This window comes from Ips typographus, linkage group LG3 (assembly GCF_016097725.1).
Source record: "Ips typographus isolate SLU linkage group LG3, UJ_Ityp_2.0, whole genome shotgun sequence".
In the NCBI taxonomy this organism is placed as follows: domain Eukaryota; kingdom Metazoa; phylum Arthropoda; class Insecta; order Coleoptera; family Curculionidae; genus Ips; species Ips typographus.
The window spans coordinates 75033-94464 of NC_138424.1; the positions used below are offsets into that span (position 1 = coordinate 75033).

General features: G+C 33.9%; 1 protein-coding gene and 1 long non-coding RNA gene across 3 annotated transcripts in view; both read left to right on the forward strand.

Annotated features, from left to right (window-relative positions):
* Cals (calsyntenin 1) overlaps window positions 1-19432 on the forward strand; it is a 71518-nt gene that overhangs the window by 2024 nt on the left and 50062 nt on the right. The gene's annotated exons all lie outside the window — the stretch shown is intronic.
* LOC145726286 (uncharacterized) lies at window positions 4352-7200 on the forward strand. The gene is made up of 2 exons (XR_014177556.1): window positions 4352-6847; window positions 6903-7200. It is a non-coding gene; the product is annotated as an uncharacterized LOC145726286 (long non-coding RNA).

The window sequence follows — 19432 nt, forward strand, 5'->3', positions numbered from 1 at the left end:
CGTATTTATTGTTCAAAGTAGATAACAAGATGTATTTTTTTAGTACACTGTTCTAGGGGTAAATATTTTTTTTCTGATATCACCAATAAATGGGACGAAAAAAAAACCGTTACTGATGAGTGACTCAATAATGTGTCTTTTAAATTCATTATGACATTGTACTTACAGAATATTTTGCCTTTTAAGGTGTGTGGTTAGTGGTATGAAATAATAAAACATGCATTCCATAAAAAATAATAGAACATGCATAATGCTTACAGGATACCTACCAAATATGATTAATATGTAAACTCTTAAGTGAACAATTTGAGTTTCTCTTATGTTATTGAACTGGCTTTTATTTAAACTTTTGAAGATTGCAAAATAAAGTACGGGAGAAAGTCGCTCATAGTGTTCTCGTAGTGTATTCTGTTAGCTTAGAAAGAAAGTTGTAACCAAATAGAAATGAAGGCAAATAAATAAAAATGCAGAATATAGAATTAGCAAATACAAGTACTACTTCAGATCAAGGTAGTTGGGTCTCATACCAAAACAATTTATTTCAATATGGTTTTTTATGGCTTTTGAGTATCAAAGAGAAATCAAAACTAGCTGAAAATAGAAGTTAATTAGGTTCAGACAAACATTTTCTTATCATTTTTGTTGGATTGGATTGTAGAGACAAACCTGTGTGTACGACTTTTTTCAACCGTCATTTGCTTAGCACTTTTTCCTTTTTTCTTAGCGATATTGGGTTGTGGAACATTACTCAAAAATATAGGCATTAGTGACGTCACGTATGGTACAAAGGTACGATATAATTATTGCTTAGTACTTAATCGACAACGATCTTAAAAACTGTTTTTACTATTAAACAAATTTAAGTTTTGTTGTTTCAAGTAGAATGTTGATTTTTTACAACGAAAAGAAGTAGTCCAGTTGTTGTTTTAGTTCCAGAATAACATTAATATTTAAGAAAAAACATTATTTTCCAACTCAATACTATAGCAAGCTGTTAATATGTATCCGAGTATGTATCATAATCAGAGATATGATTTAATTGATAGCATCAAAATATTGCATTTTGACTTGATTGACATTCATCAAAATATGGTAATATACCAAAAATATGCAGTTATTACTGTGACATATTGATATACATATTGATGTAACTAACAAATGGTAGAAAAGAAAAAAGTCAAATTGAGCAGAATTGAAATCATTGTAAGTACTATTTCCTGCTCCTAAAAGGATACTCCCTATTTCCTTACCAGTTTCCGAAATAAATAAATATGCTGCTAGAGGTATTAATAATTAACGAGCAAGTTCAAGAATAAAATTTTTATTTCAGTATATTAACTGGATAAGAACAAATAAACTAGTAGCGAATAGAGTATAGTATATACGAAGTCAGCTTGTTGAGCATGGGCGGCGTGAAAATACAAATATTGAGGGACTCTGTACATAAACGCTTATTAATTGCTTACTCCAATGCAAACTATAAACACCGGACTGCACTGCCTTTAAAGCATAGAAAGAAACTAAAAACAGATTTTAAGCCGCCGACCAATAAGAACTGTGGGGTGACCAATTAAACGGTCTTACGGTGCTTACACGTAAAATTATTTGTGACACCTACTCGTCAAGTCCACGTTGACTCCTCGTAAATTACTATGAGGAACAATCACATACAAATTTGCTCGTTTTTTCCTATGCTTTATGTGGTGTGTTGATCGAACCCCGTATTTTGACCTGTCCCAACTGACTTCGTATAAACTATACCTACCTACAAATGTGCATTAAATTTGGTGTTTAAGTTTATTTTTATAATACATCCGTAAGTGGTACCCAATTTTTTGTTTTGAATTAAAGGTTGTTCAGGTTGCTCAGGTAAGTTATTGCTGCGAATACCACATGCTAGTTTCAATAATGTAATAATTATGTTCAATGCATATGTGAGTAGATATTAAAATTACGAATGTGCTTGTGCTCTGAGACTGCTAAGACTCTAAGGTTGTAGTTAGAGCTCGAATCAGATGAGAAAAGGCCACCGCATCATCAATGACGCAGTTTTTAAAACTATTTCTTTCTCCTTCTACAGTTGCCGTCGCATTAGATATAATCAGAGGCGTCCTATTAAAATATTCCCGAAAATAAATTGTTAAGCGGTCAAAAAGCCACTTGGCAACGTAGTACGGTTTTTACTTGGACACAATTAAAACAGATGCGGCAGCGGCCAGGGACATTTGGACCTTTTTATATGCTTTTACTAGCCGGCACTCTAAACGGTGTTGCCAAGTTTAAAAAAATGTAGTGGCGGACAGGGAGACTTAGGGGGTTAGGTTAGGTTCCGTTTTAGTCTGGTGTTTTGGTTGTATTGTTGATGGTCGCAGTTGAAGTTCACATAGTGTTATGAATAAAAAACGTTATTTTGTCAAAATGTCTTTCAAAAAGGTTGGAAAGAAAGGTGTTATCATATACAGCCAAGGCCGTGAAATCGTCAGTAACGTCTTACAATTTATGAAGAAAGAAGCAGAAGGAGTTTCCATTCCTTTGAAAAACTTGTTGTCTTTTATTTTCTTTATTAAAAACGACGAAAATGTTTCATTTTACTGATAAAATAATAGCACGCCACTGACTGGCTGCAACAACTTGGAAAGTAACGAGAGCAGCAATATTTAAAGCGAGACGTACAGAGATCGTGACATCATCGTTTGATGACGCCTGTGGCCTTTTCTTAGCTGATTCGAGCTCTACTATCTTAGGCATGCACTTAACCTGCATCCGGTGAGTCAGTGTTACTTAAGTATGGTTTTCTCGTCATATTATGTATGCTATAAGCATTTTTTTAGTATTTCAACTAGTACATAAATATTTGCTATTTTCCTTAACAGATTAACTAAATAGTCGAACGGATATGAAATCACAGACAGTGCATTTTAAAATATAGACATATTACCAAATTGATTTACTTTTTTAAATTAGTGGTTAGCATCAAAACATTGCATTTTCGCTTGTAACTCCATGTTCAATATGGGAAGTTCCCAAAATTGATTTTTAACTTTTAATTTAAAAGTAAACTATATGAAATGTAAGTGGAGAGATTGTCTCCATAACACTTCCATGTGTCCATATTGCCCTCAATCGATGGAACATTCGTCCTTATGCGATAAGGCCAAGATCACTGTAAACTCTTTTTATTTGTAAAAGAGATACGTTTTTGAAAATCTTTGTAGAAGTGCTCAAAGTCCTCCGGACGAGGTCCTGGAACAGGCAGTGGAGTTTAACAGATAACCACAGTATATTAAGGGTATACTGTGCTATGCTTAAAGGTTTCAGTAAAAAAATTATCTATTCAAAATCTGAGCAAGCAGTCTGGAAAATTGCTTCGTTTCTGAAATGAATATTTTTCGCCCCGAGAAAAAAATCAAAATGTATTAGGTACATATCCATGAAAAAGACGGCTGAAGCTAAATCACTCCTTGCAAGGGTTTGGAATAATAAAGTACATGATCCCCGTTTGATTGAATCCGGCAGTTCCCTGCCCTTTTGATAGCTTTTCAATATAGTTCTAGGTGATTTATTTCGGCCAAGGCCCTGAAAGTTTGCCTGCTCGTTCCAAGTTCAAAGCTTTGCTTATTTAAAACGTTTCAGATACTAACCACTACGGAAACGAGCTTTTAATGTCTATTAATGCCTAATTAGCTGGATCGCAGTTTGTTGTGCCAGAGCTATTGAATTGCTTCCAGGTTTATTCTCTATGGTATTGGGTGACTAAGTTTGTTTTTAATGCTATTATCGGAAAACGTTTTCAGTTCAAAATCAACAAACAAGGTACGGATCTAGTTGATCGATATGTTGCACGTTGTATGATATTCATGTTAAATTCTATTCGGTGTAGTACTTCAAGAGGTTAGTTTCTTTGTTTACATAGGTAAAATTATTGGATAAACTGACATGGAAAATCGATTAAACTGCTACAAAAATTATATAAAAATTTAAAACATTTAATTCAGTGCTGGTAGGTAATAAACAACGAAGTGGAACCTATTCCTAATTAGCACGATTTTTGAATCGCCCCCTATAATGACTATGGCGCCTGGCACATCGCGGGGCGAATTTGTCATTTGTCAATAAAAATAGTGTGTATTTCTATGTCTTCAAATAATTTTTGGTTAACAACATCTTGAGTTTGTTTAGTAAGCAGCAAAGTTTTTTTCTCTGTATGAGCCATTATGTCTGGTCCAGACCAGTTACAAATTCGATGCATTAGCATTGCTATCTCAGAAAGTCTAGTTGATAGAGCTTTAGTTAAATGGAAGCAAAGTTGCGCATTTGCTAAAAAAAAATCTAGTCTAATAATAGGGTGGTAAAGAAATACCTAATGAAAATTTTTTGAATTTTTTTAACCAAATTATTTAACAATAAAATGCGCATCTTTGCCTCTATTTAACTAAAGCTCTATCAACTATAGTTTCTGTCACTATGGACTTTTAGTTTAAGTAATATTTTCCCGGTTTATTAGCTGGGAGACATTTAAAATGTATGCCACTGCATCTGCATTAAAACCATCTTGGTTTTGATATCTTTCTTATAGCCGGGTTAATATGCCACGTCTCCATTTAGCGCAGTTTTCCTCGCTCATATTACTCCCTAGGGAGTGAAAGTGCCACCAGAGAAACTGAAATTGTATATTACATACTCAGGTGGAAAGTATTTGATTTCTGGCGCCAAGACGAAGTCGGGATGAACTTTATCTCTAGACTGAAATTAAACTTTCCACCGTGGTTTGTATACTATTTTATTTTCAATCATTTATCAAAATCTTATCGAACTTTTAATAAATCATTCAGTTGAAATATTGATTGCTAATAGTCTCTAACAATAAGATAGTATAGGTACGAGTAGTTGTGACTTCAACCATAATAAACGACTGGTGATTTGTTTACTATCTTGACAACGTCATTATTGTGCTATTGTGTCTTTTATATTTTGAGATTGCTGTAATTTTTTTTACTCTTAAGATTTTTTGACAACTGTCAAATTTAAAAAATACCAAGGTTAGATAGGGCATGAAAAGTTAAGATAGGAACATGCAATCCTTTTTGTTCTGACTCGATCCGTTTGAGAGCTATAACCCTACAAAGTCTTAAATTTGTTATTTTCAAAAAATAATATGTCAAAAACGGTTAGAGATAAGCATAGGACACGTTATATAAAAAATGTTTATGATAACATAGAGAATCCAAATATCTATAAATATACAGGGTGTTCCATTAAAAAAAGTAGTTATACTTGCCACGCTTTATTGGACCACCTAGTATACTCAGAAATAATTTTAAACTATGCACCTGAACATTCTCTAAAACTTTTGTAAGCGATATTTTGTCCTAAATTTCGACACAAGTGAAATAATCAACTTTACTCTATCGTTGACTCACCCTGTACAAATTAGAGTTCTTAATTGTGATTTTTCCTGGCCCACTTACCTATATTAAGGATCACTTACATGTCTTTCAAACTCTCTTCTTGTATCTTATTAAAATTCCGCGATTTTCAAATGAAGACTTGAGCCTTTAGTGTAATAAATCAGCCAGAGGAAAATAACAGCACGGTGGAGGGGATTATAATTCAAGAGCCGCGAGGCGTAATCGGGCGGCAAAAAATCCCGTGAAAAGTAATTACCACTTGACTTTCCCAGGGCCTAAAAGGCCTTTATCGAAATACCGGATTAAAAATTGTATGCCTATAATAGAAGCCTTTCGTCCCATGCGCCCTTAACAGCGGCGTTATTAATTTCTGCAGAGCACGTCATCGCAAACACCCAAACAACACTATATTTTCGTTTTATTAAATAACCATTTTGCAATTACATTCACCAACATAATCTGACAACAGAATTAGTTACATATTGTCAGGTATATGGTTGAGAATTTGCACTTTTTATATGATTTAAAACCTTTTTACTACGACCCTTATAGGAAATAAAATTTTCCTCCCTTATTTGAAAGATGAAAATATCTCATTTTTCTCCTTAGGGAGAACAAGTGCCAACAGTAAAAGTCATACTGTCTAAAGACAGTTTGTCACTTTTTTGACTAACATATATTTAGTAACAACATCTTTTTTCAGCCAGGTATTAACATAATATTTGCTCTATTTTTTCATAAAACATAACATTGGTTATACAGGGTTTTTCAATGAAAAGTAGCCACCCTCTCGGGAAAAACGTAGTGATTTACTTATATTACTCTCTTCAGTGGATATGACCGTGACCGAATTAGGCAGTGTTCAGCACGAGCAGTTTTAGGTAGATATTCTAAATAAAGCTTTTAATCCCTTTCTGTGAAACAGGTGAAATATGGTTTTAACACAATGGAAAAAGGGAAGCGGTTGACTAATGACCGCTGGTTTGTTTTCCAACGTCATCACGTCGACTGATAACAATTTGTAATTTCGCACAAAATCTATTAATGTTTTTAGTGAAAAATATTGGACGGTAGAATTGTAGTGATTTTAGTTCCATGTTAAGCAAAAGGATTTAAAAACCGTTTGTAAGGAAAGTATATTTTGATTCATACTTTAGATTATATACTAATTTGCATACCGTGTGTCGTTTTAGGTTAATGCGGTGCAGCACTTTATAAGGAATTGTTATTGCGGCTGTTCTTACGTAATACATTTTTTGGAGTCCACGGCCAGTCTCTTTTATGACCGTAATACAAGTTTTCGGATTACGGAACCTTACAAATGGTCCCATATAATCATTTAGTATTGTTCGGCCTAAAACCTACCACTTCAACCAGCTAAGCTAAGAGGTCATGAAAATAAATTACGCTTATGCCTCTTTGAGGGCTGGACGGTAAACGTATTTTGCCATTTTTGTAAACCCAACAAAAAACGTAATATTTCATCTGTTGTAGGTATGTGCTAATAATAAAAACAGGCACGTCGAGAACGTGCTACGATGACCTCTTTACTGTGAGATTAATTCGAGAATTACTTTTTCTTCCAGCTTATTGTTTTCTAGTTTATTTATGAGGATGTAAGTCAGATACTTGATGATTCGACAAAAAGAAGTTGTAGTTACTCAGTTTACTGTAGTACTCAAATGTAATTTAAAAATGTTTAATGGTGTAAAGTGCCAAAAACATCATCATTCACGTTAAAATGTGTTGAATATGAACGTGAATGGTTAATAAAACATCAATTTGTGTGTTGTTAATGGACATTCTTCAACGAGTGTATAATGCTGGATAATTCCAAACCTAAAAGGCTTGTCTGAAATATTAATTTTCGAGGACAATATACTTTCTCTTCGACTGTCCAAATGGGGGTATGCTGCTGTGTGGATACTTCTCTGGAAATGGGATAATTAAACCTTACATGACATTTATCTTGCCATATGAAGACTAACCTAATGGGCCACTGGCAGATAAAGCGGCCCAATCAAATGACAAAAACACCAGATATTCTCTCTCCCCATATTCTCTACGGGATAAACACGCCATAAAAAAGAAGCATGTGTTTTTAAGTGAATTGTTATTGTTGTCGTTCGTTTTTAATTTATTGTTTAAGTTCTTGCATCGGAAATCGCAAATACCTGCTTTCGGTGCAGTTAAAATGTAGGTTGTTGGTCCCTCAGAGAATGGTTTTTGACACTTCGTTGGATCGCCTTAGTGGCGAAAATAACAAATGTTTTCTATAAAAATGACAGTTGAACTGTATGCACTAGAATTTTACCAAGTAGTGGTCTTTCAAACTATACTCAGAAGACATCATAAAAACAGCACTTTTAGAGCAAGATTTAGGATTTTTAGGTATTAAAGTAAATGGCCGATCACACTGTTGTAATTGCAGAACCTCCAGAACATCTTTGGATACTAATTAACAGAATAGTAGAATGTAGTGAAGAATACAGATTATCACTTAACATCAGCAAAACAAAATCAATGATGGTATCTAAACCACCACAAAATGAATGTGTCAGAAAATATAATTACCTCGGGACTGTTATCAACGAAAATAACGATATAGGAACTTGTCACACTCATTTTTGATACTATAATTACCTTATTAATTGCCATTTGCATCGTCGACTTAAAATCGAGTGACCTCCATGCTACCTATTCGACCTGAATAGGTCATACGTGCATGGTTGCTATTATTTTGACTTCTTCGACTTACTTCTTCCTTGATATCATCTATCCAGCGCTTTTGTGGCCTACCTCTACTTCTCGTTGTTTCTCTGGGTCGCCAAAGTACAACCCTAATAGTCCATTTTTCACAGTTCTGTCGTGAAACTCGGCCACTCGTGTCTGTAACTCTGGTCTTTCTTCTAATTTCTTGATTTCTCACTCTATCTTTAAGGGAAATCCCCAACAGAGCATTTTTCATAGCTCTCCGAGCTGTCCTTAAGCAATCAGCACCCTGTCTAGTCAGTAATGTTGTCTCCAATCTGTATGTTGTGCAGAATGCATTTATTACAGACCTTTCGTTTTAGGTTCATTGAGATGTCAGTGTTCTTCAGAATGTGTTTAAGTTCACCGAAAGCAGCCCACGTGAGTCTCATTCGTCTAGTTTTCTTTTTCTAGTTTGATTGAATGACCTAGATAAACGTATTCTTTGACATTCTCAACTATCTCATCTCCTATGTTGATATGAGCATTGTCGGGCGTTCATTGTTTTGGTCGTAGTAAGTAGGCATTATTCTGTGATAATACTCGATTAAAATATTTCTATACAATCCGTGTTTTGAAGTTGATTTACGGAAGAAAAGTTATCTGATGAGGAAGGGAAAAAATTAAACTATTAAGACATTTTCTCACTTTGAGTTTCGTGATTTATTTGGTTCTGATTATTTATGACACATAAAACTCTATAAGAAAGGCGCAAACTTCGACACTCTTTGTCGTTGGCTCGCATAGAGGCTCCCTTGGATATTAAGAAACAACTTTCGATAAGAGCCGGAACGGTCTTATAAAATAAGAAAATGGGAACTTTTGAACGCGCACTGGGAACGAGGTTTTGTTTGTCATTTTTTTTTGGTCCAGACGTATTGGTCCTTCAGGAACAATAAAAGCTACGCCAGTTTCATCTAAAGTCTATTCGAAGGAAATGCAAGTGAGTGATAAATAAATATAGGTTGTCTGGCTAGGCAGGCTAGGCTTTTGCGGCATATAAAAAGATTTTCCTGTTTTTAATGCAAATTCCTTCCGCAATTAAGTATCACTTTTTACACGCATAACTTAAGTAGCTATGGTGCTTATTGTGCCAAAGGTAAAAAAGTATATTTTTATTTTATATTGAATGGTTTCTAACAAAGAGGAACAAAGAAAAGTTTTAATAATCACTCAATATAATCTCTGTTGTAAATTGTTTAATTGACGTATTCGCTTCTACAAAGATTCATTTAAGTAATCTCAAGTAGTTGTGAAAAATTAATATGCTTGTTTATTATTTCAATATAAGTGTTTCCTTCTGTATTTTACTTTATTCTCGCTTACTGCAGCATATCTAGAACTTCAAATCGTATTCTATAGCTACTTATTAAGTTTCTAGAGGAATTATAGCTTCTAATTGATATTTTTTACGTACTCAACAGATTTTTGTGAGAAGTGAGTTACATAAAATACCTTCCAAATTTCTTCCATACATTATTTTTGCTAATTTTTGAATTAAACTAGTGATAAATTGATAGATTCTAGAAATATCGATTTCTTTGCATACACAGGAAAAAAATGTAGGGTGTGTGTTTTCTAAGAAAATATACGGCATCTTGTTTATCTCGAAAAAGTGTCTTAATGTAACACTTTGACAACTGCAAAGTGAAGACAGAGAAAAAATGATCAAATGATCAAGTATTTTGTGTGATATCTCATCAACCAATCAAAAACGAAAAGACCGATAACTCCATTTGAAGCCGGATCTGAAATCAGAACTAAACGTTCTATCTCTTTTTTTAACCTTATAACTGCTAAAGTTATAGTCATAGATGTCGTAGTCATAAAGCAGTTTACCTACGACCTCAGTGTAAACACCTAATTACGCATAGTTTTTCGTTACGTAATGACCCTCTTTACGCATAGTTGTTGTTTGCTATTGGATATACGCATATTATAAAGTCGTAAAAAAACGCACAGCTGTAAAAAAACCGTACAGTTTAAAACTAACTGTTTTAATGCTGGGGAAAATTGATTTTGTTTCCATTTCTTGCTTTATCAAAGTTCTCAGAGATCATTGCATCAAGCATATTACTACTACTCGTTTCATACAGATGTACATACAGGGTGCTGTATTTTCGATGGTTTTACATCGAACGTACATTCTAGGCATATCGGTGATCACCACAATATGTAATTCTGTAGTGGGTTTTGCTTTGTGTCTGTCTGGAACAATAACTAAAATGGTTATGTATTCAATTTGATTCAAATAGTGTTACGAAGGGATACTCTACTAAAGTGGGAATCTTTTATCAATGTACGGCTTGACATGTGTTCAACTTTAAATCACTCTACAGCACGATTTAATTCTGCTCAATATGGCTAGTTTATCCGTTAGGTTTATTTTATCAATAATCTTATTATTATGTTCACGAGAGTTTATTTATAGGAAAGCCTTTATCCAATGTAGGGTAGATTAGTTAAAAACTGTCGAATAAGAGGGGACTGATTTCCAGCTCGTTTAGGTAATTTACCTAATAGCCTTGTCAAACGGGCGGTCCTGATCACCAGGGCATTGGGGTTGTCAGATGCTAGAAATTATAAAATGAATAATGACCTCGAGACGGGAAATAACTGCTTTTCTATCTTAACTCAAGTAAATTCGTTATTTTTAACTATTTAACAGGGTCAATAAGGATATTGTGATCTCTAACAACTATTACCCGATTTCATAAATTTATCTAAAAATAATAAAAATTTAGACAATTTTGGGGATGTTTCCAATGGGTGGAATATGTGAATGAAATTTTGTGTAGCCTCACATTTTATGTAGATCCTGCACCAAGAACTTTGTATGTTATTTGAAACATTTTTCTAGTGATTTTTCCATAAATAGCTATTATTAGTAATAATGCTAAATTAACATTAAAACTTCATTAGACATATGTTCGAGAAGTTGGTTTAGTACATTTAATAACTGAAAGATAAAAAATATAACTTATAATAATATAAATAAGTGGTTTTATTGATGGTAGTAGTTTTCCGGACTCTAAAAGATATTTTGTTACTAAAGTTTAAAAGAAGAAAATTTCTTTTAACTTCTATCACCACTAGGCGAACGTGTGCCATCAAAATATTCTGCACGTGGCTAGCACGTCTACTTTCATGTGCTACTTACTTTTCATTATAATGGACCTTTTGCCATAGCAGTCCATTATCAAAATCTCAAGTTTCTTATCGATTTACATTATACATATTTCCAAGATTTCAGTACAGGGTGAGTCAACGATATAGCAAAGTTCATTATCTCATTAGTTTCGAAAAATACAAAAAATGTTAAATACAAAAGTTAGTAGAGAATATTGAGATGCATAGTTTAAAATTTCTTTTGAATATACAGGGTGGTTCATAAAGACGTGGCAGATAAAACTTTTTTGTTAATAATGTCATATACCTAAACCTAATAGTTTTTCTAATATTTCAATTTTTTCACCAAAATATTAGTAATTACTATGATGGAAAATTGTCTGTATCGCCATTGTTTCTAAAGGTAATATACTCATATTTGGTGCAAACATTCTACATGGACGACAAAAAAGATTTATCATATTAGAGTTTATATTAGATTAAGTAAACTTGCGTTAGATGCTACAGGGAATTCAATTTTTTAAAACATACTTTGACTAATTTAACTTAAATGGAACACCCTGTGCATTATTCTGTTTTCTGATAGCTTTTATGAAACACTTTAAATTTTATTAAGTGTGTCATATGCCTACTTTTTTAATTTTTACTTTTGTTTTTGTTATCTTAACTAAACTAAGTTTTATAACAATAATTGCTTACGACAAACCAAATATACAGGTGTTGCCAAACTTTGACATGTAAAATAATTAAGTTGGTTAAAAAATTATTATTACTTATTTTTATGACTTATTTTTGTTCGTCTTTTTTTAAAAATCGTATATAAAAATGATTCTAGTATCTAAATCCATATATTTTGTTTAGAAAAAAACCTTAAATGTTTTATTTTTTACGTCAGTTACAACTATTTAAAATGTTTATTCTTACTCCACTGATATCTCAAAGACAATGTTCAGATTTTACTTTAGTTCAAATAACAAAAAAAACAAAATATGAATGTTTCTAATAAATATTAATACTCGACTAATGGCTGATTATATGGTGATATGTATGGCCAGATATTCAATTTTTATTTTTGTCATGTGAGCAAAAGCTGTTTTGCTAAAAAGTCAACAAAAGAAGAGGTTTTAAAAGGTCCTGAACGTTATAAGCATTAAAGAGTCGGTTTTTGTAGCTCGGTCATAAAGGCTGTTTTTTTGTTTTATTTTCCTGGTCGGTAGCTTACGTGAATTAAGTGAAATTATGCGAAATACGTAGTGAATATTATTATTATTTATTTATAATGTATAGGTGAAACATAAACTAATTTTTGCTGACTCCGATCGATAGAATGCACGAGGAGGTTTTTTTCTGACCCCACATTTTCTAAATTCTATTACTGCAAAAATCCTTCGCCAAAGGGAAATTTTCTTAAAACGTTCGGTTGGACCATTTTCTTAAAGATTTGCTTCAACGAACGAGACCTTCTTTACATGCATACGCTAATCCAGAAAGGTTATTTTACGGCACTGTCGGACGTCGTCGTAAATCCCATATACCCTCATAACGGTCTTGTCACTAACTCGCTCTGAATCTCTCCAGGGAAACGTTACCTAATACCTGGAACGCCGCCTTAATCTGCCTATAAGACTGCGGACTTACTCTCTGAAATGTGTCGTTTCGCACAAAGGGGCATCGCTTTGATGCACCCAATCTAAATTTATTTTATAATTTTATGCTTCCATTACTAGTGGTTTAAGAGTTATCCACACATACATCATTTACAACTGGTACATTTACGAACGACACTGGTTTTGACTTGCAAATAAGGTTATTGCTCCCCTACCAATTTATTTTTCTTTAACCTCATTTTGCCCTGCACTTATTGTGCCATTAAGGTAAAGTTGCATGACTATATTGAAGCTAACGGTGTTTTATATCTGGATTCAGGATCTGCTGTTTATATGTTGTAGCCGTTAAACTGCAGTAGCATAAAGACGTAAAGAATTGGCAATCGATATTGATATAGCTATACATACAGTGTGGGCCAAAGTTAAATGGGAAGTGCTCTTATTAATAGAATTAGGCGAAAACTGATGTCGGTGTCTGAAGCTCAAATTTGATAGAAAACTCAATGGCGAAAACCGTTGATTAATATCTGTCACCGTTTGGCAGATGGAATGGATGAGTTTGAAAAATACGAGTTCTGAGAAACCCTATATTTTTTGCCTATCTCTATTAATAAGGGTACTTTCCATTTAAATACGTCCAATTTGGCCCATCCTGTACAGGATGTTATGTAAACATGCGGTTTTACCGCATATTATTAAAAAGTTAGTATTTGAGCTATTTGGGGACTGTTTTGATAATTTTTGAAAACCACTACAATTTTAAAAGTAGTCAGTGAAACAAATTTAGGACGAAAAAGCAAAATATATTTCTATTGTCTTTCAATCAATCTGTAGGAAAACAATTTTGACCGTTAACTGTAGATTTAGTTTTATCAAAAATAAGATAATAATTGCAATAGACAGGTAAACATTTTGAATGTGATATTTGCTTTATTATTATTTACATTCAGCACATCTAAAACATTGTTACCCAGGGTGGTTTACCGTGCACACTTGGCATTACCCGCTAATAAAACATTGTTGAGTCATTATATTTTTGTTTGATTGTCTGCTTATACAAAAGTGGTGTTAGGCTCGCAAATTTCATTTACCATGTTTCACAAAAGGGGTTTTCAAAAACCATCCTAGAATAAGATATTTTTAGAACAATTCGCAAATAACCCGTTGAGTTTTTGCTTTACGGTATGTCAATCCGATCAATAATGTTATCCCAACAGAAGAGGGAAAAACAAACAAAAAGGATAAACCAACCTCGATCTTATGTAAGAAATTCTAAAATATTTGTTGTATTACTTTTTTATCTTATTTTAGTTGTTAAACATCAGTGACATTGAACGATGTATTTCAACTGGAACAATGCTTCATAACATATTAAAATTTAGCGTCAATTAAGCAATCTTAATCGTAAATCCAATCCGTTTACGTGATTTATGATTATCTAATCTGACTGACAGATTAGATTGAATTTCCTATACTGGAACCAAATGGTTAAAGTCAGAGTTGGTAACGATCTCACAGAAGCAAGACCAATTTGTAGAGGGGTCAGACAAGGGTGTGTTCTCTCCCCTCTTCTCTTCAATTTATATTCTGAAGCCATCTTTCAGGAAGCCCTAGAAGAACGCGACGTGGGCGTTAAGATGATGGTGTATGGGTCAACAATTTTCGTTATGCGGACGACACAGTTCTAAGTGCAGATAACATGGAGGATTTGCGGGATATGATTGGGACTGTCGGGGAATGCAGTAAGAACATGGACCTCAATATCAACACCAAGAAGACTAAATTCATGATAATTACTCGAAAGCCACAAGGATTTCAAAACTCAAGCCTAACATATGAGAATCAACCAATAGAGCCAGTAAATAAGTAAATAAATAGGAACGTGACTGTGTGAAAACTGGGAATCAGTCACAGAAATCAGATGCCGGATTGAAAATGCCCGCAGTGCGTTCATAAAATTCAAAAAAGTGCTCACCAATACTGATTTCGATCTTGGCTTGAGAATTAGATTTGTCAAATGCTATGTCTGGACAGTGTTGCTTTATGGCATGGAGGGAAGGCCACTGATGGTGAGCACTATGAACAAGCAGGAAGCATTCGAGATGTGGGTTTATAGGCGTGTACTGAGGATTCCATGGACTGCAAGAAGAACCAACGAAATTTTTGTTACTGATACATTGAGCTAACCTATACATATGCATACGCAATAGTCACTCAAGGATTTACATTTACATTCTTGTTTTTTTACCACTTCTGAGGTTAAAACTTAAAGAGGAGTTTTATTCGCCCGGATAAACGGCAATTCCAATTTTTTCACCACAAAGCGTGCATTATTAATACGAAAAATTAGCCTTGAAGGGCCTTCTGTTTTTTAATTGGAGGGTCGTTCCGCAATGCAAATGTCGCTTGAACTTTTGTCGCTCTTTTAGAGGATTAGACCTTTTTACCCTGACGGCGTTGTTTCATAATTTAATCGGGCCCGGCGATTCTTTAGTTTTTTTTCCTTGTTACCACAGCAACAAAAAACTGTTTAGTGACGTATTACACCATTTTGATAAAGTAAGCTGCCCTTTTATATAGCATAACCTTACACCTTCTATACCCTTATGTCGCCCCGTTTGAAACGTTGCCAGCGCATCGATCCGGCAACATTACTAAAGCGAATTATTTGAAGGTTAACAATGTACTGGAAACGTGACGTTCTTTTCGTTTTAGGTCGTATTTTTAGCCCGGTGTAAAATGTAACTCTCCCAATTAGAAACTTTAGAGATGGGAGAGACCTTAGTAGATTTCATTGGGCACGGTCGTTTTCTTATATTGCGAGAAACCGTACTCGGTAGAAAAGGGCGAGGAAAATAACCCAATTAATTGGACTTTTGTCCTCCCTCCCGGAATGAAGGTGTTTGGGGACCAGTTTCTTAATGGAAAAAATAAGCCTTTTGGATGAAAGGCGTATCAAATTAATGATGGGTCTTAAAAAATTAATTAGTGTTAGTTAATAGAATATTTAAATCAGTGCCGTCATCTAATCAATGAAAAAGCGGTAATTTAAAAAGTCACGGTATCGATTTTCTGCATTATGTCTGAAAGTTATGAATTAGTTTGACTATGGAACGGTTTTGCTTAGGTTTGACGTTTTGTCGAGTAGTCCTACTTTACTTGGGTTTATAGTATATTAACAACGATTTGTGCTTCACTGACTATAACAAAGACAAAGTACGTCACGATCATTTAATGAGACTGAGATTTACTATAACCAAAATGCGAATATTCGAATAAAACAAGAGACATGGACGGAAATCGACATTAAGAAAGGCAGAGATGTATACTCTCAACAATCTTATTCACTCTCAGAAGACATCATGAACCGAGCACTTTCAGAGCAAGATATAGGTATTAAAGTTAATGGCATCCCAATAAACAATATGCCGATGACACGGTTGTAATTGCAGAAATTCTAGAATATATTCAGATACTAATTAACAGAATAGTAGAATGCAGCAAAGAATACGGATTATCACTTATCATCAGCAAAACAAAAATAATGGTGGTAAAAAAAATCCCTGACATAATGAATAAAAAATTGAACGTGTGAAACGAAACTAGCGATAGCTCTGAAGAAATTAGGATCAGAGCGGAAAAAGCTAGAGCCATGGCTAGCCACATTTACTAAAATGAAGAAAGTGTTCCGCAGACAAGATTTAAGCCTTAAACTTGAAATTCGCCTTGTGATGTTACATCCTGTCAGTTCTTTTCTACGGAATGGAAGCGTGGACACTGAAAGTGATTGATACCAATAGGATAGAAGCATTTGAAATATGGATGTACCGTAGAATATTAAAAATATCGTGGACAGAGAGAGTGAGAAATGTGGAGGTTTTGCGGAGGATGCAGAAAGAGAAAGAAATGAGTTACTTTTAAGAAACGCAAACTGCAATACTTGGAACGCGGCATGAGGGTAGGTAAAATGCCAGTGTGCATCTTATTATCCAGCGAAAAATGATGAGCAAAAGATCCATAGGAAGAAGAAGGAATTCATGGTTGAAGAACTTGAGAGAATGGTACAATTGCAACAACTGCCAACTGTGGCATAATAAATGAACAATATTGAATTTGTTCTGCTGTAACATATCATTGCTTCTTTGACTTCTATCAGGTAGCTGCGTTTGGTACATTTGGCCCATTTACTAGTTTTCAAACCTCCTCTTCAGATATTGAATGAAGTCGTTATACCTCTTATAACTGCTGTCGTTTAAGGTCTAGAAGACCGCCAGAGCATCTTCTCGAAGTGGTGCAACCACTAAGAGCTGTCAGCTTGTCACTCACAATACTTTGTAGCCGTAGATTGTAGGCAGCAACCAACTGTTTTTAACCTCTAACTTTAACTTTCTCTTTCCAAGTACTAGACGGTTTTCCCAAAATCTGTTTAATTTCCTTTTTCGTAAGCCTTTAAGACCATTGATACTCTTCATTCCATTATTCACAGAATCTAACTTTTCATGTTCTTATTAAAGCTGGTTCTTAGTGTGACCATTGTTATTAACCTTATTTTGCTTCGAATGATTCGCTTCGAACTAGTCTTACTTGGTTTACATTTATTTTTCTTAATAAAATATAATAGAAAAATAAAATAATATACAAACCACGGCGGAAAGTTTAGTTTCTGTCTCGAGATAAAGTTACCTAATTTCTCGACAGAAGTCAAACACTTTCCACCTGAGTATGTAATATACTATTCTTCTTCATCAGCCATTATATCTGTCCACTCGTGGAGAAAAGCCTCGTTCATTTGTTTCCATATCATCATCCTCCTAGTATTCTTCTAACAACAAAATTTTCTCAACACCTTTTTAGCTTAACACTTTTTGACTATCAAGGAAATTTTGTGATTAAAGGGTGTAGCAGATTTACTTAAGTGTACAGTATTAGAACTCCGATGTTCGACATACTCAAATAGACAAGACTTGGTAATAATACTAAAGACTTCTTTTTGGATTGTTTATTTTTTAGCTATGGGATAGATGAATAATACAATAGTTTACAATATTCCTCTTCAATATTGTATGAATTGAAAATAAATTCCTGATCTCTTTGTGGAAGATTTGCCACGTTCAGTTCCCGCAACTATTCAATGAAAAGGGTATCACATACCATATATCAAGCCAGTTAAACTGGAATCAATTAAATCGTCAGACATCCAATCAAAATTTCCACAATCCATGCGAATATAGAGAGACATTAACAAATGGATATACCCTTGGGAGCAGTTTGCTGAAGGGCTAATGTTCGGTAATATTTGGTGGCGGGAACTTTCTGGCGCTTTGAGATTCATATGCAGGAATCAAGGATTTGTTGTGGATTACGTTCTAGATTAATTTACCGGTTGTTTGTCATAGCAGTAAACAACAAATCTGCTATCGATTTTACTATTACAAACTATTCGTAAGCGAGACATGCTTGCATAAAATACATCTGCCTTGTTTAACAGCACAACAATTAGGTTTCAAATCTAGATCTTTCTAAAATAAATCATATTTATTTTAGGTATAAGCTAAGAACGATGGCTAATTTTGTTTGAACAACAGTTCGAAAAGACTTACTTACGAAATGCAAATTTCGTCAATTATCTGGATGCAGCCGGTGCATCCGATTAGCGAATTATTTATCGGATCGACAAAGTGAATTTCCTAATATTGTGGTTTCATTAATGAGAAAACTTCCGCTCTAGTTACATTTCGTTAATAAATTCGAACAGTTTTCGAACCAAAAACCCGCAGTATTACAAAATAAAGGCGTTTATTTGAATTGCATGCATTAAAATACTATTCAACCTATACGAGGGAGGAAAGTTGCATTAATATCGAAGTTTACGTTTATTATATTGTTATATCTTTGCAGAGAAACATTATAAGACAATTCTTGTAATTATACACAAAGCTAGAGTCTCAAGTGATCCATAAATTTTCCACTTAATTAGAAAATAATGTAATTTGTGTGTTGTTATGTTAGTAGTTGATAGCAAGCTTTACCCTTAACTTGTCTTGAAATTTGAAAGTTATCTGGCAACACAGTGATCAATGTCACGTGTGCTTTAATTTTTTTGAAGTGTTAGAAGGCTACATCTCAGAAACGGTTTTCAATATATTTATAAAAATTTGGGAAAGTAAGAGATAGGTAGGAGGACATGTTTAAATATGTTTTATTATTCTACTCAAGCGCCCTCTTTGAGAGGTGAAGGCAACTATGAAACTTAAAATAAACGTTTTTTTTTTGGAATTAGAATCACAATAAAAAACTATGTATGTCTACACATTTTTATGTTATTTCACATCACTTAGTTCCAGAATTATGACGTACGACATAAATTTAAAAAAAACAAATTTATTAAATTATGTGAACTATGTTTCAGAGGATGTACAAAATGTTTTCCTTCAACTTCCAAACATTTTACTACTCTTTTTCTAAAAGAACACGCGCACTCGCGTTAACTTTTCACTAATAAGCAGGCAGAGCGAATACCTCTACTTCATATCATCT